Below are 27723 nucleotides of genomic sequence, written 5' to 3' on the forward strand. Positions count from 1 at the left end.
GGCCAGTATGGACCAATAGCCCCGCTGCAGTTTCTTCCATTATTATGTTTTTATTGACATAGAAAGTGAGTATCTTTTCTCTCTCTTCCTCTCTCGTGTATCTATTTATCTCTCTCTCTCTCTCTTTCCATTTCTGTTTATACTTTCTTTCTGCCTCTCATCCACTTTTTTTTATTTAACCTAATTATTATTATTATAACGAAACAAGTACACCTGACCCCCACACAAACCCACCTGCCCCCCCCTCTCTCCTTACCATCCCCACCTCACACCCTATCCTACCTACGTACTTTCCCTACCTTCCCCACCCCTCCCTACCTCCCCTCACAGGCACAATAAATGTATTATCCTCACCTAAATGCATTAAACAAACTAATTTAGGAGGTGGAAGACAATTTGGTGCCTGTAGCTGCCGGAGACAACGGTGCCACAGAGAGAGAGAGAGAGAGAGAGAGAGAGAGAGAGCACTAGTTGTTCCTTACTTCATCTTGATAAGCAATTAATAATACACACACACACACACACACACACACACACACACACACACACACACACACACACACACACAGGTACACATACGCCTCGTGACGCCCTACACGTCTCAGCACTTAAGGAAAATGTTATGTATAGATCCGTTGGCTTTTGGCCCATTATGTATAGACCCTTTGAGGGCGAGACACGTGTGAGCGACGAGACGTGGAGGTGTGTGTGTGTGTGTGTGATGATGATGTGTGTGTGTGTGTGACAGACGTGAGGCCGTGTGTGTGTGTGTGCGACGAGACGTGGAGGCCGTGTGTGTGTGTGAGCGACGAGACGTGAGAGGCCGTGTGTGTGTGTGAGCGACGATGTGTGGAGCCCGTGTGTGTGTGAGCGACGAGACGTGTAGAGGCCGTGTGTGTGTGTGAGCGACGACGTGTAGAGGCCGTGTGTGTGAGCGACGAGACGTGTAGAGGCCGTGTGTGTGTGTGTGAGCGACGAGACGTGTAGAGGCCGTGTGTGTGTGTGGAGCGACGAGACGTGTAGACGTGTGTGTGTGAGCGACGAGACGTGTAGAGGTGTGTGTGTGTGTGTGAGCGACGAGACGTGTAGAGGCGTGTGTGTGTGTGTGTGTGAGCGACGAGACGTGTAGAGGCGTGTGTGTGTGTGTGTGTGTGTGAGCGACGAGACGTGTAGAGGCCGTGTGTGTGTGAGCGACGAGACGTGTAGAGGCCGTGTGTGTGTGAGCGACGAGACGTGTAGAGGCCGTGTGTGTGTGAACCCTTACTGAGCAGCTTGCCCTAAGCCCTTCAGTCCTCAGTGACGACCTGCCATCAGTGACGACCTGCCCTCAGCCCTTAAGCCCTGAATAATGTTATTGTAGCGGACATGAACCTGGAATGTACACCGCTAACTGTTACCTCTGTAAATATTGACTCACTACCACAACCACTACTACTACTACCACAACCACTACTACTACTACTACTACTACTACTACTACTTCGTCCCCTCCTCCCTATCACCACTAATAACTCGGCACTAACATCACAAACTCCAGGAAGAAAGCATGAAACACCACCTCCAGCAGTGACGTCACCATCAATCGATGACAACATCAGCCAGGGTTAATGACGTCAGCAAAGACCTATGACATCATCAAGTAAAAAAAAAGTGGCTAACGCAAAGCACATCCAGCCGTGACGTCATTAGCAACCACCTCATTAAAATAAAACTCAACTTTCGCCTTCAGAATAATGACGAAGGCTTTCCTCATCAACTACGTAATTAATTTTTCATCCCGACGCCATTAATCCTAAGCCCGAGGCACCGACGTAAACAAAGGGTTCCAATAATGTTATACCGGAGGTGGAAAATTCTGGCAGTGGCAGCAAAGTCTTTACAACATACAGTATAAATTGGATTCACTGTTTGTAATTAATTAAACGAGGCGATTAAGCTTCTGGGATGTACGCTGAGAGATAAATCTAACTAATTATATGAATAAATATAACCTAATAAGAGGATCATACGTTGAAATGATGACATATATATAATACTTGAGTGACTATGAAGCAAGTATGTAAACAATGTTCCAATAATGTCACCATAGACGGGAAACTCTCAAGAGTAAAATAAAGTGTTTAACTACTGTGTAGGAGTTAAGATTATATAAAAATAATTAAATAAATATAGATCCACGATTTAATTAGTTAAATAAATAATTAAAATATAAGCTACAACTAACTGGTGACTGAAGGGTAATTAATTATTATTATTCAAACGATCGTTTAACTGGGCTGGTTACTGATATATGTACGCGATTATATAAATTAATTGAGATAATTAGTCTCTCTCTCTCTCTCTCTCTCTCTCTCTCTCTCTCTCTCTCTCTCTCTCTCTCTCTCTCTCTGTCTTTCTGTCTGCCTTTTTGTCTCTCTCTGTCCATTTGAGTGTCTGTCTCTGTCTGTTTTTGTTTGCTTTTTAATCGGCATTAGCCCACCAGGTCACAGGTCACTGACCCACATCAGGGCCTGGAGGTGAAAAAAGAAACAAATTGCACCATAAATAATACAGAAACGGAAAAATAAACAGTGAAGAAACGATATATGTATGTTGTGTTGTCATTAGTAAGTGAAACAACTGAGACCCTGCAATTGTGTGTAGTTGAGGTAGAAAGTCAGATCATTAACCTGGGACTTGGTCACATATGGCAGCAGGGTCTACCATTAGACTACACATTATGCTTCCAATATCTTCCCAGGCGGTAGTTCCTCCCCCCCTTCCTCCCTCCTTCCTTCCCTCCCTCCCTTCCTTCCTTCGTTCATTCATTCTTTCCTTCTTTCCTTCTTTGCCTGTCTGTCTGTCTGTCTGTCATGTCTCTTCAGCCTTTTGACTTTTTCTATAAGTGGATTTAAACACACACACACACACACACACACACACACACACACACACACACACACACACACACACACACACACACACACACAGGACATCGCCAGTACAGGAGGGTGGGCGCCACAATTCACAGCAGTAGTCCTAGTTTGTGGCCACAGCATCACGTACTGTCTCTGTCTTGTGCTTGGTGTAGTGCCAAGGAGAAGAGAGAGAGAGAGAGAGAGAGAGAGTTTATTGAAAGCAGATAATGTCAACACACACACACACACACACACACACACACACACACACACACACACACACACATAGACGAAGTCCTGCCACAAACTTGGTCGTCGTGAATTTGAGCCGCGTCAGAGTCCATTTGCAAGATGTGCAACGAGACGGCACAATGCGATGCAATATGCAGGAGGCAGCGGGGGACAGCAGTGTACCTCATGTATGAACAGTTGCACGATACATCTTGACCAGTTCCGGTGTGCATGACGGTTGTTGACGCTGACTAAATACTGACACTTCTGATATGTTGGCACTGCTGCTATGATATGTTGGCACTCCTGATATGTTGGCACTGCTGTTATGATATGTTGGCACTGCTGTTATGATATGTTGGCACTGCTGCTATGATATGTTGGTACTCCTGATATGTTGGCACTGCTGTTATGATATGTTGGCACTGCTGTTATGATATGTTGGCACTGCTGCTATGATATGTTGGCACTGCTACTATGATATGTTGACACTGCTGTTATGATATGTTGACACTCCTGATGTTATGTTGACACTCCTGGTGTTATGTTGGCACTACTGTCATGCTCAGGCCATATTGGAGTCTGTCACATGGTTTAGATTGCGACTCTCTGGCACTGTACTGTTATAATAACAACAACAATAACAGACAACAAAAACAACAACAACAACAAAAACAACCACCACAACAACAACAACAACAACAACAACAACAATAGCAACAACCACCACAACAACAACAACAATAGCAACAAGCACAACATCAATCCACAACAACAACAACAACAACAACAACAACAACAACACTCAACCAGCCAGCAGCATCCAGTAAGATTGACCCGCATTGACCTAACATGACCTTGGGTGAGAAGGTCAATAAATATAAATTATTCTATTTAATACAAACATCATAAATTTATTACCAGGATGTTGAGGTTAGTCTGTATAGTTCTGTCTGTCTGTCTGTCTGTCTGTCTGTCTGTCTGTCTGTATAACCCATTCTAGTCTGCCTGTTGGACGAAATTCCTCGAGACAAACTTTCCTTTGAAAAAATTTGATCACAAGAAGTTAACAACTGTTCTAAGACAACGTTCTTAATTGTTTACTAGAAGTTACTTAAGACAATGTTGGAGATTGTCTTAAAGTTACGTTACATCTTAAGACAATGTTGGAGATTGTCTTAAAGTTACGTTACATCTTAAGACAATGTTGGAGATTGTCTTAAAGTTACGTTACATCTTAAGACAATGTTGGAGATTGTCTTAAAGTTACGTTACATCTTAAGACAATGTTGGAGATTGTCTTAAAGTTACGTTACATCTTAAGACAATGTTGGAGATTGTCTTAAAGTTACGTTACATCTTAAGACAATGCTGGAGATTGTGTTAAAGTTACGTTACATCTTAAGACAATGTTGGAGATTGTCTTAAAGTTACGTTACATCTTAAGACAATGTTGGAGATTGTCTTAAAGTTACGTTACATCTTAAGACAATGTTGGAGATTGTCTTAAACTTACGTCACATCTTAAGACAATGTTGGAGATTGTCTTAAAGTTACGTCACATCTTAAGACAATGTTGGAGATTGTCTTAAAGTTACGTTACATCTTAAAACAAACTCCGCTACTTCTCAATTGTCTTAGGGGAATTAGGCGCCATGTTAAGACACACTTGAGAGGTCACACTTGCACACCGTGTTGAGTAACTGAGAGGGAAGCGGGTCTCGTCTTATGGTACGGTATCAAGGAGTTGAGATCCCTTCTTCAGTAGTTACCTCACCTGACGAGAGAGAGAGAGAGAGAGAGAGAGAGAGAGCACCAATTAACACGATGTCTTGGAGGTTGAACAAAGTTGTCTGCCCCGCCAGTCGTCTCACCCCCCACCACCACTTCAGGAGACTTCTGAGGTCTTGTTGACAGTCTGGGAGTCTGTCTGAGTCCTGTCAAAGTTCACAGTCTGTCAACTCTAAGGCGGGAAGTGTGTGTGGGTGGTAGTGAGTGGTGGGTGGGTGGTGGTGGTGGTGTGATGGGGATGATAGTGTTTGTTGGTGGAGGTGATGGTGAGGTTAGTGGTACTAAAACAACAACAACACCCTCATACAGACACACAGAGTACCTCCCCTCCCCCACACACACACACACACACACTCAGACCGATTACAATACCCTTCCTCCCTCGTATTGTACAACTCGTTCAGAGAGAGAGATAAATTAAACAACTGAGATATATGTAAAAGCACAATTAAATCAACCTCTCTCTCTCTCTCTCTCTCTCTCTCTCTCTCTCTCTCTTACACACACACACACACAGTGGCAAGCTTCCTCTAAAAATTTCCAGCAATAGAATAGTTAAAAATATTCTGAGCTTTTGTTGGAGGTAGGAATGCATTCTGCTGTTGGCCCGTGCTTGTATAATGCTGTTGTATATATAATGCTCGTGATAATGCGTGTTTGTGGTGTATAATGGCCGTGTTGTGTGTATATGCCTTTTGTGTATAATGCTGTGTCGCTGTTGTGTTACTGGCTGCTGTTTTGTGTATAATGCTGTGTGCTGTTGGTGTATAATGCTGTGTCCTGTTGTGTGTGTATAATGCTGTCCTGCTGTTGTGTGGTGTATAATCGCCTGCTGTTGTTGGTGTATAATGCTGTGTCCTGCTGTTGTGTGGTGATAATGCTGTGTCCTGTGTGTGGTATTTGTGTCTGCTGTTGTGTGGTGTATAATGCTGTGTCCTGCTGTTGTGTGGTGTATAATGCTGTGGCCTGCTGTTGTGTGGTGTATAATGCTGTGGCCTGCTGTTGTGTGGTGTATAATGCTGTGGTCTGCTGTTGTGTGGTGTATAATGCTGTGGCTGCTGTTGTGTGGTGTATAATGCTGTGTCATTACATAATACAGTAGTCGAAGTCTCTATACAATCGCTGTTTGCTGTAGTAAATGTTTTCTCCGGTCGCCACACTCCTTAAATGATTCTGAGATGCTGTTCTCTCTCTCTCTCTCTCTCTCTCTCTCTCTCTCTCTCTCTCTCTCCACCAACATCCTCTCCACCTTCTTCCCCGTCATCCTCCTCCTCCTGTTCTTCTCCCCACCTTCTCCATATTCTCCTCCTACCTCTCTACTCTTCTCCTCCTCCTACTACCCTCTTTCTCCTCCCCCTCCCTACACCCTCTTCCTCCTCCTCCTCCTCCTACCACCCTCCTCCTCTTCCTCCTCCTATCATCCTATTTCTCCTCCTCCTATCACCTTCTTCCTCCTCCTCCTCCCTCCTCCTCCTCCTCCTCCTCCCTATCACCCTCTTCCTCCTCCTCCCCTCCCACCAGCATCTTTCTTCAATCAAGTTTTCCTAAAGTTAAATTCCCCACAGACACCTAGCCTCACCCAGCTGCGGCAAATTCCACCCCAGAACCCATCCTCACCCAGCTGCGGCAAATTCCACCCAGGAACCCATCCTCACCCAGCTGCAGCAAATCCACCCCCAGAACCCATCCTCACCAGCAGCAAATTCCACCCCGGAACCCATCCTCACCCAGCTGCAGCAAATTCCACCCCGGAACCCATCCTCACCCAGCTGCAGCAAATTCCACCCCAGGAACCCATCCTCACCCAGCTGCAGCAAATTCCCCGCCAGACCCCCCACTTACTTCATCATATATGAATAATTTTTCTGACATTATGTAAGATGAGGATCACCTGAAGGTTAGACACCCAAGCTTTAATTAACCTTAAGATTAACCTAACCTAAACCAAACACAACCTAACCAAAACCAAACCAAACCAAACCAAACCACACCAGACATAACCTAACCTAAACCAAACCTAACCTAACCAAACCTATAACCCAACAAACCTAACCTAACCTAACCTAACTTTCAATACAACACGAGGATTCTGTCCAGTTGTCATTGGCAATAAGTAACGAGGAGAAGAGAGAGAGAGAGAGAGATACACACACTCTCTCTATAAATATTATAAATCAAACTTTTAGTGTGTGTGTGTGTGTGTGTGTGTGTGTGTGTGTGTGTGTGTGTACCAATAAAAACCCACCTAATTTATTATCACACAATTACTGTTACATATTACGGCAGAGTTTAGTCAAATGTTGTGCCATAAAGTTTTATAATTGGTAAAGTAAATGTCGATATTAACGTATGTATGTATGTGTATATGTATGTATGTATGTATGTATGTATGTATGTATGTATGTATGTATGTATGTATGTATGTATGTATGTATGTATGTATGACAGGTAGGTAGGGTGGCCTTAAAAGCTGCACCTTCCCTACCTTCTCTCTCATTAGGTGCTGAGTGAGTGTGACAGGTACCGAGTGTACTTCTCTCACAACCCTTCCTCACCTCTCACAACCCTACCTCACCTCTCACAACCCTACCTCACCTCTCACAACCTACCTAACCTCTCACAACCCTACCTCACCTCTCACAACCCTACCTCACCTCTCACAACCCTTCCTCACCTCTCACAACCTACCTCACCTCTCCCCTACCTCACCTCTCCCACAACCCTACCTCACCTCTCACCACCCTACCTCACCTCTCACAACCCTACCTCACCTCTCCCAACCCTACCTCACCTCTCACAACCCTCCCTCACCTCTCACAACCCTACTCACCTCTCAACCCTCCTCCTCCCACAACCCCTACCTCACCTCCTCCCACAACCTCCCTCACCTCCACACAACTCCCTCACCCTCCCACCCTCCCTCACCTCCCACAACACTCCTCACCTCTCACAACACTCCCTCACCTCTCCTACACTCCTCACCTCTCACAACCTCCCTCACCTCCACACAACACTCCTCACCAACACAACACACCCCAACAACAAACATCACACACACACATCACACAACATCACACAACACAACTCACAACACAACATCACCCACAACACAACATCACCACAACACAACATCACCACACACAACTCCTCCAACACAAACATCACCTCACAAACACTCACCACACAAACATCACACAACACAACATCACAACCACTCCCTCACAACACAACATCACAACAACACAAACATCACCACAACACAAACATCACCACAACATCCAACAACCACAACACAAACATCACAACAACACAAACATCACAACAACACAAACATCACAACAATAAAAAATACAAAAAATAAAGTAAAGAAATAAATCACAAACAAGAATAAATTACAAATAAAAGCCTAAATACAAGAAACCTATTGGTATATGTCTATTGTTTTTAATGAACGAGACTAATTAACGGATTTACTGACGTTATCGAATACTGATGAAGAGGAAAATGGCATCTGATTGAAAGAGAAAGGTCAGGGTGAAGAAGAGGGGGAGGGTGGAGGGTGAGGGAGAGTGGAGGGAGGGTGGAGAGGGTGGGGAGGGAAGGGTGTGGAGAGGAAAGAGGGAGTTATGAGGAGACAGGTGATTATATCCAGGTAATTACACAACCTGACCTTAATTAATTAGAACACCGGAATTAAAACGGATAATACGTCATTAATTATAAAAAAAAATATATAAATTAAATTATATCAGGCACCGACTTAACTTACATGTGCGTATATAAATTTATATATTTACACACACACACACACACACACACACACACACAAGCTGTTCCCTGGTTAGCGTAAGGAATATCTGAAGCTGTGTATATACGTAGTGTGTATAGTCTCCAATATACACTATGTACACACACAAATATGTATAGTTGTGGATATTCTAACACACATAAGCCTCCTATACGTAGTTTGTATAGATTCAATACACACTATACACATCAAATGTATATTGCTCGATACTCTCAGACACGTGAAAATCTAAATACGCTGTGAATATAGGTATCAATACACACTATATATATATGTAGACACAATTTATATAGTTGGGAAAACACTCGGTTACGTGACACACCAATACACAGTTTGTATTGGTTTTTCAACACAGTGTAATGGAGACCTTCAATCAAGTACAGTACAACATGGGTTGTACAGTGTACACCCCATGTTGTACTGCTCCCCCATTATACTTATGTTTTTCAATTCCACTGTAATTTATGTACATACTTATAATATAAATAAAAAATAATAATAACTAAATAAAATAAATAAATATTGAAGTGATAACCGTGGTAACACTATGAGATGTACTTATTACCACCATGCTATTGTACTATGCCAGATGATACTAAATGTTACATAATACTTCCTTGAGATAACTGTATAGTATATATCAGGTGCCTACAGTAGAGCTCAGGTTCTCAACTGGCTAAGCCATGTTAATATTGTTATTATTATCCACTCTGTATCCGTGTTTTTCTGGCTAAATAAACTGTTTCAATTCAATTCAATTCAATCCATCATACCATCATACTCAGACGTCATATCATCATACTCTCCCAACATACCAACATACTCAGACGTCATATCATCATACTCTCCCAACATACCATCATACTCAGACGTCATATCATCATACTCTCCCAACATACCAACATACTCAGACGTCATATCATCATACTCTCCCATCATACCATCATACTCAGACGTCATATCATCATACTCTCCCAACATACCAACATACTCAGACGTCATATCATCATACTCTCCCAACATACCAACATACTCAGACGTCATATCATCATACTCTCCCAACATACCAACATACTCAGACGTCATATCCTCAGACTCTCCCATCATACCATCATACTCAGACGTCATATCCTCAGACTCTACCATCATACCAACATACTCAGACGTCATATCATCAGACTCTACCATCATACCATCATACTCAGACGTCATATCCTCAGACTCTCCCATCCTTACCAACAACATACTCAGACGTCGCATCATCATACTCTCCCATCAACCTGCTATGCCATGGGCGTGTATCACTCCAGACTCTCCCATCATACCAACATACTCAGACGTCATGTCATCCCGGACTCTACCATCATACCAACATACTCCAGACGTCATATCCTCAGACTCTACCATCATACCAACATACTCGAATCATATCATCATACTCTACCATCATACCAACATACTCAGACGTCATATCATCCATACCATCATACGTGAGGAATATACTCAGGTAGTTGGGGTGGTTGATAAGGGAACCTAAGGATAACCAGCCTTGATGTTTCCTCCCACAACCACCACCGCCACCACTAGTGGATTGTGGAGGAAACCCAGTCCGGCCCCTGGACATGTGCTGTGGTGGGGGTGGTGTGGGGGTGTGGTGGTGGGGGTGTGGTGGTGTGGGGGTGTGAGGTATTGGTGGGTGTGTGGTGGTGGGGAGGTGGTGAGGTGTGGAGGTGGAAGTGGGGGTGTGGGGTGGTGGGGAAAAGGTTGTGGGGAGGTGGGGGAGGTGGTGAGTGGTATTGAGGGAGGTGGTGGTGGTGTGGGGTGTGGGGAGGTGGGAGGTAGGAAGGTGATGTGGGAGGGTTGGGAGAGGAGGAGAACTAGCAAGAGGGAAGAGGTGAAATAGAGAGAGAGAGAGAGAGAGGTTGGAAGAGGGAATGGAACTAGGTCCGGGAAAGCAGAGAAAGGGGAAAGGAAAGTTGGTTTTGAGAGTTTAGTTACGAATAGTCTTAGTGAGGGTAGGGGACGATAATTAGAGGAAGGGAGAAAGAGGGAAAAGGAGAGGAGGAAGGAAAGAGGGAATAAGGAAGGAAGAGGGAAGACAGGGGAAGAAGGGAGAAAGAGAAGAGGAAAGGAAGAGAGAAGGGAGAGGAGGAGAGAAAGTCGAAAGGGAAGAGATGAGGAATCGGAAAGGGGAGGAGAAGAGGGAAGGAAGAAGAAAGGAAAAAGGAAGGGAGAGGAGGAAGGGTGAGGAGAGGAGAAAAGGTGAGGAGAGGAGGAAGGGAAGAGGGATGGGAGATGGTTCATGAAGCGAATTTTTTGTAAATCTGAAGGACCTGAAACGACCTGAAGAACATGTACTGACATTTAAATATTCCCCGAAGGACCTGAAACGACCTGGAACGACCCGGAACCTCCCAAAAAAAGACCTGGAATGACCTTGAGGGCAAGAACAGGACACGCAAGAGTGATCATAATGGATGACGTGGTAACGAGACTTGGAAGACTCCCCCCCCCCTACCCCCCTCCACCCTCGTGTCTGGTCAAGAGTGAGGGTGGAGCCAACTTGAGGCCATTGTGCTCACAAATGAATGCTTTCACAGAGAGACAAAACGCTTTAGACTACAATGAATGAAAGATGAGGTACAGAGCCGAAAGACGACTCTGGGAAAACATTGCCAACCAAGAGCATTGTTTTTAAATTATCTATCTCTCTCTCTCTCTCTCTCTCTCTCTCTCTCTCTCTCTCTCTCTCTCTCTCTCTCTAGATTTCGTGAAGGCAAAAAATATACAATTTCTCTAGTGGATCTTGACGGCCAAGGACTGGAAAAGAGAGACATACTGGAAAAGTCCTTCAAGAAATTTTGGAGAGATAATGACAATGTACTGGAACGAAGGTTTTCTGGAGAGGACACGAAGTGAGAGATGTTGGACACGTGTTAGAGAGAGAACTTGAGAGATACTAGATCAGAAAAAAATCCTGGAATGTGCTGGAAAAGTATTGAAGAGAAATTCAGAGATATGTTAGACGAAATTTTCCAGGAAAGTGCTGGAAAAAAGTGTTGAGTAGAGACTTACTGAGATGCTAAGCCACAATTTCCAGGAAAGCACTGGAAAAGTTTGGAAGAGTTGTTGTGAGGAGATGCTAAAGACCTTCATATACATTGAAATGACACAAACTGGAATTCCTGGAAAGAACTGGAAAATATATTCACCTAATCATCGTAAACTACCACGAGCTTCTATCTTAACACAAGTAACTATTGTGTTATGATTCTATCTCACAAGACAAAGAAAAAAGGAAGAAAGACGAAGAAAGAAGGAAGAAGAAGAAAGAAGACGAAAGAAGACGAAAGAAGAAGAAAGATGAAGAAAGAAAGAAGAAGAAAGAAGACGAAAGATGAAGAAAGAAGGAAGAAGAAAGAAGACGAAAGAAGAAGAAAGATGAAGAAAGAAGAAAGAAGAAGAAAGAAGAAATATGAAAAAAGAAGAAAGATGAAAAAAGAAGAAGAATGCAGAAGAAAGAAGGAAGAAGAAGAAAGAAGAAGAAAGAAGAAAGACGAAAAAAGAAGAAGGAAGAAGAAGAAAGAAGAAGAAAGAAGAAGAAAGAAGAAGATGAAGAAAGAAGAAAGAACAAAGATGAAGAAAGAAGAAAGAACAAAGATGATGAAAGAAGAAAAAACAAAGAAGGAATAAGAAGAAAGAAGAAGAAAGAAGAATGAAGGAAGAAGGAAAAAGAAAGAAGAAAGAAGAAAGAAGGAAGAAGAAGGAAGAAGAAAGAAGAAGAAAGAAGAAGAAAGAAGGAAGAAGAAAGAAGAAGAAAGAAGAAAGATGAAGAAGGAAGAAGAAGAAAGAAGAAGAAAGAAGAAAGAAGAAAAAGGAAGAAAGAAGGAAGAAGAAAGAAGAAATAAGAAGAAAGAAGGAGAAGGAAGAAGGAAGAAGATATCAACAGTCTTTCAGCTACATCTCCTAAGGTACCTGATGTTCCGTGGCGAATTTTATATACTTTATTAAACTCTCTCTCTCTCTCTCTCTCTCTCTCTCTCTCTCTCTCTCTCTCTCTCTCATTACCCTCCTTCCTTCCTTTGCATCCCATTCCCTCCCCTTTCTCCCATTATCCTCTCTCCCTCTCATCATCCCTCCTTCTCTTCCTCCCTCCCCTTCCTTCCCTCCCTCTATTATTTATCGCATTAATCTTACTCCACCCTTCCTCCAATCCCCTTCCCTCCCTTCCCACATTAATCTCCCTTCCACCACCACAACAAATTATAAATACTCCCCATTCCAATCTCTCTCTCTCTCTCTCTCTCTCTCTCTCTCTCTGTAGCTCCTCCAAAACATAAACTCCAAGAGACTCCAAATATCTTCCCTCCCTCCAAAAACCACTACTAATATCCTATAGCCCTCCCTCCCCCTCCTTCCCTACCACTCCTTCCTTCCTTCCCTCCCCCTCCTTCCTTCCTTCCCTCCCTCTCTCCCTCCTTCCCTCCCTCCAAAAACACATAATGGAGTGAACAAGGGGAACCAGCAGGAGTCTATTATCGAGGGGCCATTAACACCTCTGTCCATTAGTTACCATTAGTTGACTGTCTTTCTCCTCTAACTAAAGGATTTGAGATTTTCTTTTGGTGTGTGTGTGTGTGTGTGTGTGTGTGTTTTATGTCATCTGTTTTATTCATTTTTTTATCGTTCTCTCTCTCTCTCTCTCTCTCTCTCTCTCTCTCTCTCTCTCTCTCTCTCTCTCTATGTTGTCTCTATTTCTCTCGCTCCTCTGTTTCTCCTCCTGATTCTCTTACTCTTTCTTTTCTCTCTCTTACTCTGCCTGCCTCTCTCTCTTTACTCCCTGTCTGTCTGTCTGTCTGTCTGTCTGTCTGTCTGTCTGTCTGGTATCAGTATTTTCCTGACAAGTCTTTCCTCTCAGTGTCAATTTCCTTCACATCTTCGCCACGCTTAACTACTTCCTTCATTTTCCTTCTTCTCTTCCTTCTTTCACTGATCTGGTGTTTTCCTTCCTCCTGCTCCTCCTCCTCTTCTATCCTCCATTACACTATCTCTTTTATACTTCCTCCTCCACCTCTTCCACTACACTGTTTTCCTTGCCTCACCTCCCTAACACACACACACACACACACACACACACACACACACACACACACACACACACACGAGTCACCCCCTCCCTTTACTTATTTATACACATATAAGACAGCATTAGTTCTCTCCGGCCTTACTGAACTCCCTGATGGATAAAATTCCCTGGAGATATAAGGCGGTGGTGGACCAGGCCGCGTGCCCCTTCCTACCAGGCCGGCTATTGACCTTGTCCGGCCACCCTAAAAGAATCTCTCTACACTTGATTGAGTTTATCTTCACTGACTAGAATATTAGACACACACACACACACACACACACACACACAGGTATCTATACATATATCCGGGTATATATCTCTTGCCTGAGGTGTATATACTGGTGTCCATGGTAGACTTAACAGCTATACACGGTAACTCTCTCCCCCAGCTGCTGCCTCCTTTACCGTTAGTAATGTTGAAGGAAAATATTTACACAAACTTTGCCACAACTATAATTGTTTTTATATTATTTATTATTATTATTATAATTTTTACGGTACGGTTAGTGTCTGGTCATAACTGTTGGTCCCTGTCCTAACCTAAACTAACTTAACTTAACCTAACCGAACCTAACCGAACTCTACCCAACCCAACCCAACCCAACCCAACCCGAACAACTGACCCAGCCAACTTTAACCCAACCGAGCCAACCGCCCAACCCAACCCAACCCAACCCAACACAACCCTAACCAAGACGAAGAAAAAAAAAAGAACATTACCTGTGTAGGGCCTCAAGTCTACAAACACGTCAGGAAATATTTTAAGACAGAACAAACAGATGAGAGAGATAAGACAGGGAGTGAGAGAGATAGACAGAGAGTGAGAAAGAGACAGGGGGTGAGAAAGAGACAGGGTGGGAAAGAGAATCAGGGAGTGAGAAAGAGAGAGTCAGAGAGTGGTGAGAAAGGAAGACAGGGAGTGAGAAATAGACAGGGAGTGAGAAAGAGAGAATCAGGCAGTGAGAGACAGAGAAAGAGACAGAATGAGAAAGAGAAAAAGAGACAAAGTGAGAAATAGAAAAAAGAGAAAGTGAAAAAAATAGAGAAAGAACGATGAATAATGCAATAAAAGAAACATAAGATAAATTGAAAATAGAAAGTTTTTTTTTTCATCACCAAAACTGTAATATTAAAACACCTGATGGATAATTTAATATATCCACTGAGAGAACATTACTCCCTCATCTACCTTAACCTTCTGAGGACGAGTGGATAAAGTTACCGCCCTTGAAAGGTTAAAGCCATCGTCCTCAAAGGGTTAAAGTGAAAGGATTACAAAAAAATAAAACTAAGATTAATTTCATTTGTAATCTTGAATTTGATAATAATGATAATAATAATAATAATAATAATAATAATAATAATAATAATAATAATAATAATAATAATAATAATAATAATAATAATAATAATAATAATAATAATAATAAAATTTTATATAACAATTCCTTCAACAAAATACGAAAAAATAAAAATAAAAAAATAAATAAAAAATTACAACAAAAACAATCACAAAAAACCACCATCAAATCACCACAAATTGTTTACATGACGTCAGCACCACAGACGAGCATTAGAACCATCACACCTTCGTCCCTCTGGTAAGGAGACGCAGGTAAGAACACTATTAATTAATCAGTACCGTTTGTTATTCATTCTTGGTATATTTTTTCACAACTCGGTACTTTTTTCACAATTTGGGGTATTTTTCATAATTCTTAATGTGTGTGTGTGTGTGTGTGTGTGTGTGTGTGTGTGTGTGTGTCATCACCACTACGAGTAATTAACACACACACACACACACACACACTTATTCAGGCGCCCAACAAACTCGAGGTGGACCTTCACCCTCCACCACAATGACCTACGAGTGACATTGGATGAATAACAGTTGGATGACTGGATGAGTAACAGCTATGACCGGATGAGTAACAGCTGGATGACTGGATGAGTAACAGCTGGATGACTGGATGCGTAACAGCTGGATGACTGGATGAGTAACAGCTATGACCGGATGAGTAACAGCTATGACCGGATGAGTAACTGGCTGGGATGAGTAACAGCTGGATGACTGGATGAGTAACAGCTATGACCGGATGAGTAACAGCTGGATGACTGGATGAGTAACAGCTAGATGACTGGATGAGTAACAGCTGGATGACTGGATGAGTAACAGCTGGATGAGGTTCGATCGCATTTCGAGGCCGAGGCTGACGTCACCCTTCACCCTCAGTGTCTCTTGAGGAAAACTCCTTCTCGAAACTTAAAATTTGACGGCCCTCTTATAAACAACTTCGATATGACATGAGAGGTGGAGAGGAGGGAGAATGAGGGAAGGAGGGGGAGGCCGGGGAGGGGGGAGGTGAGGGGGGAGGGAGGCGGAGGAAGTAGGGCGAAGGAGGGAGTGGGGTGAGGGAGATGAGAAGGAGAGGGCGAGGAGGGTGGGGGGGGATAGTGAGGGGGAGGGGAGAATGGGGAGTAAGGGCGAGGGAGGGTGAGGGGGAGGGGAGGCAAGAGAAGAGAGTGTAGGGGAGATAGAATGGAAGAAAGAGTGAGGGTGACGGAGTGAGGGAGAGGGAGAAGAGGTAGAGGAGGTAAGGGGAGTGAGGGAGGGAGTGAGAGAGGTAAGAGGGGTAAGGGGAGAGAGGGAGAGATAAAAGGATAGATGGGAACAGGGAGAGAGAGAGAGAGAAGTTATTGGGTTGAGGTAATATGGGAAATGAAGGTAGGAGTTAGTGAAGGAAGGAAGGAAGGAAGGAAGGAAGGAAGGAAGGAAGGCAGTGAACAGGTGGGAATGTGGGTTTTTTTCACGACTGGCATTTTGAAATTGGTTGAAAATAAAATTGGCGGACCTGAACGTGTACGTATTAAAAAAATTGGCGAACCTGGTTGAAAAATTGGTAGGAACTGACTGTTATTGTTCACGGAAATTTAATTAGAGCTGTGAATGAAAAGTGAATTGTAATTATATATGGGAATCAGTTAGGAATATTTTGGATTATGATTAGGAATGGAACTGGAATTGGCTGGGCATGTATGGAATTTTGGGATTATGTGTTGATACCAAACAAACAAACAAATATATCTCGTTAATTTTCGTCCTCTAGAATATTACAAATTAATTTCTAAACGTAAAAAAAAATGTAAATACAATACAAAAATATTCCATTAAAAAAACAACAACAACAATTACAAGTTACATAAAAGTACAGTTACAATAATGCCCAGGTGTGGACTGTATCATAAAGATTAATTAAGGTAAGTCAGGTGTGTTATATCTTAATTAACAAGACGCAAAATCAGTCTACCATTTCCTTTAAGAAACAACTATCACAAAGACTATAAGAGTTCAGGAGCTTTATTTAAACCCATTACACCCCCATTAAAGTCTATTTATATCTATTAATCAGTCTCTCAATCACCCATTACCCAGGTGGACGGTGGCTTAATACTTTAACTTTCTTGCCTTACCATTTACCACTATCTGCACTTACCACTTTATTGCTGCTGGTGTGTGTGTGTGTGTGTGTGTGTGTGTGTGTGTGTGTGTGTGTGTGTGTGTGTGTGTGTGTGTCAACTCACTGTCTCTCTCTCTCTCTCTCTCTCTCTCTCTCTCTCTCTCACTCACTGTTAGGTCTCTCACACTCGCTGTCTCTAATTTCCTCATTCTCACTGTCTCTCCTCCCGTGTTTTACTCATGATAAACCCACTAATAGAGACACAGAGATAAGATGAGAGATAACAGAGCCGCGAGAGACAAAGAGAACCGCGAGAAATAAAAGATAATCACAAAAGAGACAGAGAACCACGAGACAGGTAACCACGAGATAACGAGAACCAGAAAAGAGAAACAGAGAGACATACGAGAGATAAAGAGAACCAGAAGAGGGAGAGACAGAGAGACACACGAGAGATAAAGAGAACCAGAAGAGGGAGAGACAGAGAGACACACGAGAGATAAAGAGAATCAGATGACAGAGAGACACACGAGAGATAAAGAGAACCAGAAGAGAGAGAAACAGAGAGACACACGAGAGATAACGTGAACCAGAAGAGGGAGAGACAGAGAGACACACGAGAGATAAAGAGAACCAGAAGAGGGAGAGACAGAGAGACACACGAGAGATAAAGAGAACCAGAAGAGGGAGAGACAGAGAGACACATCATCTCCATCATGGCATGTTGTTGTTGTCTTTGGGTCTCCTTAATGAGGTCCCAGGGCTTCCCACACTCACACAAATTAACGAACGCCACAACGCCACAGTCTCAAACAGCGCCACAGCCTCAAACAACGCCACAGCCTCAAACAACGCCACAGTCTCAAACAACACCACAGTCTCAAACAACGCCACAGTCTTAAACAACGCCACAGTCTTAAACAGCGCCACAGCCTCAAACAACACCATTATCTACTCCCTAAAACACGGAGTACTGCCCGTTCAGCGTAATGTTATCACAGCCCTTCAAGAACTAAGGTCTTTAAAGCACATAACAAGGACAGTAATTACACCAGCCCATCAACAATTAAAAAAATAATGAGATAAGAAGTCCGTGCGTAATTAAGTACAGCAACAACAACAGAAACAACAACAACAACACCCACTTCTTCATTTTCAGACACGTTAACTTTTTGTTTAGTGTAAGATAATTTAATTCCTTGTGTACGAAGCTGATGAGTGCAACACCCTTGTTTGTTTATAGTCTTGAGTACGTCAACTTTTTGTTTCTGAGTACGATGATTTAATTCCCTCTGGTATGATAGCATTAAGGTGGGTTAAGATAATGAACTGCCGCGTACGATACTTTTCATCTGGTTCGTCATCAAGTACGTTAACTTTAGCCTTTGAGTACGATGATTTAATTTAACTTCCTCTCGTGTGTGTGTGTGTGTGTGTGTGTGTGTGTGTGTGTGTGTGTGTGTGTGTGTGTGTGTGAAGTTAAGAGACATAAATACAATGATTATAATCCCGTGCGTCTGATGGTATGAATAAAAGGAGAATGATAAGTAACAGACGCGTACGATACTTAATTTAACCCTCTGTCGTCTGGCCTTGTGTATGTATCTTTGAACGATGATTTAATTCGTGTCGTTTGATGGTTATTAATGAAGTGTATAATAACGAGCCGATATGCACGATCATTTTAATTTCCCCCACGCTCGGGTACGTTAACTTTGGTGGATCGGTACGATGACTTAATTACTTGTGTTTGACATTATAACTCGGGAGTATAATGAGGAACGAGTGCATACGATAGTCTCTATCCCAAAGAAAGAAAGAAAGAAGAAAGAAAGAAAGAAAGAAAGAAAGAAAGAAAGAAAGAAAGAAAGAAAGACCTCCACTTTACACAGTTACCTAACATCTACATACAAACTCTCTAACATACAATTATTTTCTCAGAATGTCAACCAGTGAACTAGTAGGTACAGTGGACCAGTAGGTACAGTGGGACTAGTAGGTACAGTGGACCAGCAGGTACAGGGACTAGTAGGTACAGTGAACCAGCAGGCACAGTGGACCAGTAGGGTACAGTGAACCAGTAGGTACAGTGGACCAGTAGGTACAGTGAACCAGTAGGTACAGTGGACCAGTAGGTACAGTGGACCAGTAGGTACAGTGGACCAGTAGGTACAGTGAACCAGTAGGTACAGTGAACCAGTAGGTACAGTGGACCAGTAGGTACAGTGGACCAGCAGGTACAGTGAACCAGTAGGTACAGTGGATCAGTAGGTACAGTGAACCAGCAGGTACAGTGGACCAGTAGGTACAGTGGACCAGCAGGTACAGTGGACCAATAGGTACAGTGGACCAGTAGGTACAGTGAACCAGCAGGTACAGTGGACCAGTAGGTACAGTGGACCAGTAGGTACAGTGAACCAGCAGGTACAGTGAACCAGCAGGTACAGTGAACCAGTAGGTACAGTGGACCAGTAGGTACAGTGGACCAGTAGGTACAGTGGACCAGCAGGTACAGTGGACCAGTAGGTACAGTGGACCAGTAGGTACAGTGGACCAGTAGGTACAGTGGACCAGTAGGTACAGTGGACCAGCAGGTACAGTGGACCAGTAGGTACAGTGAACCAGCAGGTACAGTGAACCAGCAGGTACAGTGGACCAGTAGGTACAGTGGACCAGTAGGTACAGTGGACCAGTAGGTGCAGTGAACCAGTAGGTGCAAGTCAGACCAGTAGGTGCAATGGACCAGAAAGTAGTACCAGTGAATTAGTAGGTACAGTGGACCAGTAGGTACAGTGAACCAGTAGGTACAGTGGACCAGTAGGTACAGTGGACCAGTAGGTACAGTGGACCAGTAGGTACAGTGAACCAGTAGGTACAGTGAACCAGTAGGTACAGTGGACCAGTAGGTACAGTGGACCAGCAGGTACAGTGAACCAGTAGGTACAGTGGATCAGTAGGTACAGTGAACCAGCAGGTACAGTGGACCAGTAGGTACAGTGGACCAGCAGGTACAGTGGACCAATAGGTACAGTGGACCAGTAGGTACAGTGAACCAGCAGGTACAGTGGACCAGTAGGTACAGTGGACCAGTAGGTACAGTGAACCAGTAGGTACAGTGAACCAGTAGGTACAGTGAACCAGTAGGTACAGTGGACCAGTAGGTACAGTGGGACCAGCAGGTACAGTGTGGACCAGCAGGTACAGTGGACCAGTAGGTACAGTGGACCAGCAGTGTACAGTGGACCAGTAGGTACAGTGAACCAGCAGGTACAGTGAACCAGCAGGTACAGTGGACCAGTAGGTACAGTGGACCAGTAGGTACAGTGGACCAGTAGGTACAGTGGACCAGTAGGTACAGTGGACCAGTAGGTACAGTGGACCAGTAGGTACAGTGGACCAGTAGGTACAGTGGATCAGTAAGAACAGTGGACCAGCAGGTACAGTGGACCAGCAGGTACAGTGGACCAGCAGGTACAGTGGACCAGCAGGTACAGTGGACCAGCAGGTACAGTGGACCAGCAGGTACAGTGGACCAGTAGGTAATAAAGGATGGGTCAGGTTTGGTCTTTCATCTTAACATCAAACACTCAATCAAAGACGACTTGGCAACTCTACCTTACCTGTTTCCCTCCCCCTCCTTCACTCTCCTTCCCATCCTCCCTCTCTCCTTCACCATTTATGACTACTTCCCTTACTCACATTCTCTTCCTCCCTTCCTGATTATTTTTCTACCTTAGTTCCTCCATCCTTTCTTCAAATTTCCTCCCTTGCACACTTTCTTTCTTTCTTTGATATATTTCCATTTCCTCCTTCTCTCCCTTCCTTTCTCCTTTCTTTACCTTCCCTAGCTACTTCCCTCCTTCATCCTCCTCCCTTACATTCTCTTCTTCACTCCTTCTATCCTTTCGTCATCTCTGTCTCTCTCTCTCTCATTACACTCCCTTCCTTCCTTCCTCCATACCTTCCCTTATTCACCCTCTCACCCTCATGCCTTCTTCCTTTAGTTTAAGGGAGATCATACGTCAGGTCTAGGGAGAAGGTGTAATCTCTTTCCTTCCTCTCTCCTCCCTTCCTCCAACTCTATCTCCTTCCTGCCTCCCTCCCCCACATCCAAGGGAGAAAAGGAAGCTTATAGTAGTGGTCCTGGCAGAAGTTTTAATCTCCCACCCCACTCCTCCTCCCTTCTTACAACTTTACCTGCCGCCCTTGCCCAACACTACCCTCCCTCTTCTCCCTCTCCTCCAACTCTCCCTCCCTTCCCCACATTTACCCTCCCTACAACTCTCCCTCCCTCCACCCACTAAAGTATTAAGTACAAATATGAATCAGTGTGCTCACGACTACTCTCCTTCTTAAGTAATATATAAAGTAAATATTATACTTGACCATCCGGGAAGTTATCAGTGGCCGGGGTTTATTTAAGACGATAAAACTTTACTATTATGTGATTTGACTTACCTTTACTTAATACCTGTGGTAATATACTTAGCGAACGCACATATTACTTTTTTTCAATTACTTAATTATTTAGGTAATTATGTAATGAAAGGACTTAATTATGATTGTTTCTCGAATTATTTTACACTACTGTGCTGACGCATATGAGCCTTTAGTTATTTTCTTTTATCATTGTTATTACATACATACATAAACACACACATACATACACACACATACATAAACACACACATACATACACACACATACCCTACTGACCGCCTGGTTTGTGTGGTAATAAATCAAAAGAAAACCTGTTGCCACCAATAAGCATTTTACGCTCACAATTTATCAACTTTTCATTCTTTCTCCTCCTACTCTTTCTCCTTCCCCCACCTCCTCTTCCTTACCCCACCTCCTCCTCCCCCCCTCCTCTTTCTTCCACCCCCCCCTCCTCCTCACTTACAATTCTCAAACATCTTCTTAGTGATTTATTGTACTTACGAACGTTATTTACTGTATGGCTGTGTGTGGAACTGTAAGGCAAATAAGAGTTTTCGCCCTCTTCATTACTCTTAATGTTGTAATAGGGTGTGTGTGTGTGTGTGTGTGTGTGTGTGTGTGTGTGTGTGTGTGTGTGTGTGTGTGTGTGTGTGTGTGTGTGTGTGTGTGTCACTTTTAACACCTATTACTCCCTTGAATAAATTTATCTAACGGGTGTACTTATTTTACGGGGGGTACTTCACTTCCCTTCAGTTTCCTCCTTACTTAATATGACCCAGGCAACCCTCTGTACCGGACGAGAATTCACAAACTCTTTTATTAAAATATTTAGGACTGATGCGTTCATTCTTCCCTTCAGACTGACTCAGAATAAATAAATAATTATCCCCTTGACCCCATAAACGGAATAATATAAACAACGAAACAAAAGAACATCTTCCTCTCCCTCTCATATTAACATAGAAACAAAAGAGAAACGTTTATTAAAATAGACTAAACCCCTTGGTGTATAAACGGTGGAAAACACGAAAAAATATAAGTCGGAATCAAAAACAAACAATAATACGCAAATGAATAAGAACAAGTCTACCTAAATACATAAATAAATAGCTAAGTCATACCAAGTAAAAAATAATAACTTTATAGCTATTTTCAAACAATTTACGACGAGAGATACTCAGGTGAGTTAAGCAGATGGTGACTAATCTAACCAGAATCAAGGTCACTTCTCTTCATAATATAATTTATCTCGGAATGATCATCGGTGATTCATAATATATTTTTTTTATGATTTTAACCTTTCCTTATGGCGAATATTTCTTAAATTATTCTAACCTTTATTCTATTCCTTCTTATAGTATATTAGATACTGTATCACGACCACGACCATGATAATAACAACCACGACCATGATTATAACAACCACGACCATGATTATAACAACCACGAATGTGATTATAACAACCACGACTATGATCATAACCACGACTATGATTATAACAACCACGAATGTGATTATAACAACCACGACTATGATCATAACCACGACTATGATTATAACAACCACGAATGTGATTGTAACAACCACAACCATGATTATAACACTCACGACCATGATTATAACAACAACGACTATGATTATAACAACCACGACCATGATTATAACAACCAGGACCATGATTATAACAACCACGACCATGATTATAACAACTAGGACCATGATTATAACAATCACGACCATCTGGAAAACGATGTCGCTGTCAGCCGGACAGCAATGCGCACTAGCCAAGCGCGAGCGTTCGAACTTTCACTCCTTGGTAAACTGTACCACCGAACTTGCCACCGGGCACGAAGGGCCCACGATCACTTGTTTTCCACTTTAGAGATAAATGAACATTGTGTTATTAGTGGCCAGACAGCTGCGAGACAACCATCAGAGAGGCAGCTGTCGGGCGGTGATGTCAACGTCTGTCCGCCCGTAGAAAGCCGCCAGGTTTTACAGTATACATATTTACACGTAGGAAAATATGTGAATTCGTCATACTTTAAATAAATTCATGCTGCTCTTCTGCTCTATATAGGAAAACAAAATCGAAGCATTTATCATTATTTTACTCGTTCTTGTATAAATGTTGCAATTTTCCTTCTGTCGTCTATAAACTGCACCACGTAAACAAGTACTCAATATATGTCTGAACTCTTTTATTTTATATCACTTGAGGTGTATAAACGATGTGATTAACCTATACTTTATATATCAAACTCCACCGCTTCTTAATACGAAAACAAAAACGAATCATTTATACTCCTTGGCGTGTATAAACGACATGACTTTCCTTCTGTCGTTTATAGTCTGCATTTGAATTTAATAATTTTTCCAACTTCCTAATACCAAAAAAAAATCCCGACAAATTCAGTATTATTTTTACCCCTCGAGATATATAAGAAATAAATATAATTGAAGCTGACATGAATTTAATTTGCTGCTGCTCACGCCTTAATAAATGAAAACAAAAGCGAAACGTTTTCCATTTTTTTTTTACTCCTTGACAAGTATAAACGATGTGATATTTCTTCTGTCGTCTATGAACTGCATATAAGCATAATTATTTTCCCTTTTTGTTACTTAAAAATGACATTAATATTACAATATATATCTCTGCCAGCCATTAACAGGTGACTCATGCGTATGGTGAAAAATCTCCAGGTGAAATTCTCTCTTTAAAAGACTTGGTCGGTGGTAGAGTAGGTCGGTGGAAGAGTTGGTCGGTGGTAGAGTTGGTCGGTGGTAGAGTTGGTCGGTGGTCGGCCTCAAGTCCACTATGTAAATGAGGGCAGTGACTGTATGGGGGGGAGGAGGAACTGAGGCCAAACTTCCTCCCCTCCGCGGCCACCTTTGAACCCTAGGCTGGAGACTGGCATACGATCGACGCCATATTTACGTTATACCTTAAGACAGACAGACACTTACGAGAGATATATATCGTAGGACCCTTTGAGAACGTCCCTCCACCCACCCTGGCGCTCAAAGAGAGAACTGAACCGTTTACGAGATCATAGTATATTAGAGGGTGAGGGAGGGAGGTGAGGGTAGAGGGGGAGGAGGTGAGGGTAGAGGGGGAGGGAGGGTGATGGTAGAGGGGAGGGGGGAGGGAGAGTGAGGGTAGAGGGGGGAGGGGGTAAGTCCTGTATTATTAAGGTACTAGTCTGTCCCGTTATTGGATGCCCAAAGGAGTTGTCTTAACCTCTGACGTATAACAGCCTTCTCTATCTCTAATTGGTTGATTAAGTAGCCAATCACACCTCGAAAGATGAGAGGTCTGACGTCATACCTTTTCCTATTAGTAGACAATCACTCCTAAAATACGCGAGAATCTGACGTCATAGATTCCCCTACCCCTCATTGGTACATTAAGCAACCAATCACACCTCAGCATATGTCGCTCATTACCTGTCGTCATAAACCTTCTGCTATATCCCTCATTGGTTTATTAAGTAGCCAATAATATCACAACATATGCATGGAAAAATTTCATTCTGTTACGTCATATCCTAACGTATCTCCTATTGGTTCAGCCATTAGCCAATCAGATCTTTGATTAGTGAGTGGAAATACCTGTAGGCGTTTAATGAGTTGATTGTTATTGACGACACCTGGAGTCTGTGTGGGTGTGTGTACGTCTGTGTGGGTGTGTGTACGTTTGTGTGGGTCTGTGTACGTGTGTGTGTGTGTGTGTGTGTGTGTGTGTGTACATGCAGTAATCCTCACAGGTACAACATCTCATTAATAAACTAAAATATATAATAAAAATATAATTGATAACTTTGACTTCCATTAATAATTTTTCAGAATAACAGGTGATTAATTTTATCATAGAGGTAATTAACGTGAGACCTATAGCTATTGGTGATAGATAGATAGATAGATAGATAGATAGATAGATAGATAGATAGAGAATATTGCTTCAAATATAAATGAAAGCCCTGAACCAAGCATAGAAACCCTACACAGAGAGAGAGAGAGAGAGAGAGAGAGAGAGAGAGAGAGAGAGAGAGAGAGAGAGACGCCCTGCAGCCAGCATTACTCCCAGAACTTACACCCAGCAATCAGGCCATAATGAAGCACTATATCAAGCAGGTATTGGGATGCCTGTCAGGTGTAAGGGTACAATCAGCCTAATTACCTGCTTGAACAAGGATTCATACACTCATTAGGTATAAGTAGCCAATGGTGCGTGTATTCTTTAGCACCTGTGGTTGATGACGTGTTAGGTGTGTGTGTGTGTGTGTGTGTGTGTGTGTGTGTGTGTGTGTGTGTGTGTGTAATATTTTCAATGATTAACTTATTATTATTATAATTATGAATGTTATTTTTATTCTCATTTGTGTACTTACGTTCTTATAGGCAAACGTACATTATTATAGCCCTACTTACATTATTATAGCCCTACTTACATTATTATAGCCCTACTTTCATTATTATAGCCCTACTTTCATTATTATAGGCCTACTTACATTATTATAGACCTACTTACATTATCATAGGCCTACGTACATTACTATAGGGCAACGTACATTATCATAGGCCTACGTACATTATAATAGACCTACTTACACTCTTATAGGCCTACTTATTTTTACATGTTTACCTTATTTTTTATAATTTTCCTATAGCTATTTAATTATTTATATCATTAATTCATTTACATTCTTAATATTTATATATATATACCTCCCTATACTAATTGGGTATATAATCACCCTCCTATATAATCCACTATAGGTTATATGGTCATTAGTGATAATTAGTGTGTGATGAGGGACAGGTAACAGGTGGGAGAAGAAGATGCTGGTGAGGGAAAAAATAATGATTATTCAAATGAGTAGAAGCTGGCGTGACTCTCCCCGCCAACCCGATCTGGGAGGGGTTATGATTATGGAGATGGGGAAGGGAGTGGAAGGTGTGGGGAAGTAGAGTGGGTGGGAGTGGAGAGAGACAAAGCTCAGCCAAATATGTCAACAGTGAACCTTAGCAAAACTGGTACTACTGACTCACTGTAATTATGTCATCACTTGTAAGGACCTCTCTCTCTCTCTCTCTCTCTCTCTCTCTCTCTCTCTCTCTCTCAGCATTCGTGTTATATATTCATCAACCAATCAGAACAATCAGCTTCTTTATTCGCCCTTATGTATCGCCGTGTTTACCTGACACCAACCAATCACCAGTCACCGTCGTCTCGTCATCCTCCAATAAGATACGAGCTTACATATTCTATCATGTGTTTCTATATAGAGAACCAATGATATTTGTACTTACATATTCTTCAGCCAATGAGGTGAGACTTACCGTTAGACGTCCAGATGTATGATAACTTTACACTGAAAGGTAAGGAAAACAACTATTATATAAACAAACAAACAAACAAACAAATGACGTACAATTATCTCCCATTTAAGAACACTCACGAACGAAGGTAGTCTGTCCGTGCGTTCGTGTGTGCATCCCTGTGTGTCCGTGTGTGCATCCCTGTGTGTCCGTGTGTGCATCACTGTGTGTCCGTGTGTGTAGCCGTGGGCGTCCGTGTGTGCATCACTGTGTGTCCGTGTGTGCATCCCTGTGTGTCCGTGTGTGCATCACTGTGTCTCCGTGTGTATCACTGTGTGTCGTGTGTGCATCACTGTGTGTCCGTGTGTGCATCCGTGTGTGTCGTGTGTGCATCACTGTGTCTCCGTGTGTGCATCACTGTGTGTCCGTGTGTGCATCACTGTGTGTCCGTGTGTCATCCCTGTGTGTCCGTGTGTCCGTGTGTGCATCCCTGTATTTCCGTGTGTGCGTCCGTGTATGCATCCCTGTGTGTGTCCGTGTGCGCACCTTGTGCGTCCGTGTGTGCATCCCTAGGCGTCCGTGTGTGCATCCTGTGTATCCGTGTATGCATCACTGTGTGTCGGTGTGCACCCTGTGCGTCCGTG

At 42.7% G+C, this 27723-nt stretch overlaps 1 protein-coding gene across 2 annotated transcripts in view; it reads right to left on the reverse strand.

Annotated features, from left to right (window-relative positions):
- LOC121856497 (histamine H1 receptor-like) overlaps positions 1-27723 on the reverse strand; it is a 262478-nt gene that overhangs the window by 57141 nt on the left and 177614 nt on the right. For both annotated transcript variants that reach the window (XM_042352088.1, XM_042352089.1), the window contains one exon: positions 27101-27132. The gene's annotated coding sequence lies outside the window, so the exon portion shown is untranslated. The remainder of the gene's footprint in view (positions 1-27100; positions 27133-27723) is intronic.

This window comes from Homarus americanus, unplaced genomic scaffold (genome assembly GCF_018991925.1).
Source record: "Homarus americanus isolate GMGI-L3 unplaced genomic scaffold, GMGI_Hamer_2.0 scaffold51458, whole genome shotgun sequence".
Classification (NCBI taxonomy): domain Eukaryota; kingdom Metazoa; phylum Arthropoda; class Malacostraca; order Decapoda; family Nephropidae; genus Homarus; species Homarus americanus.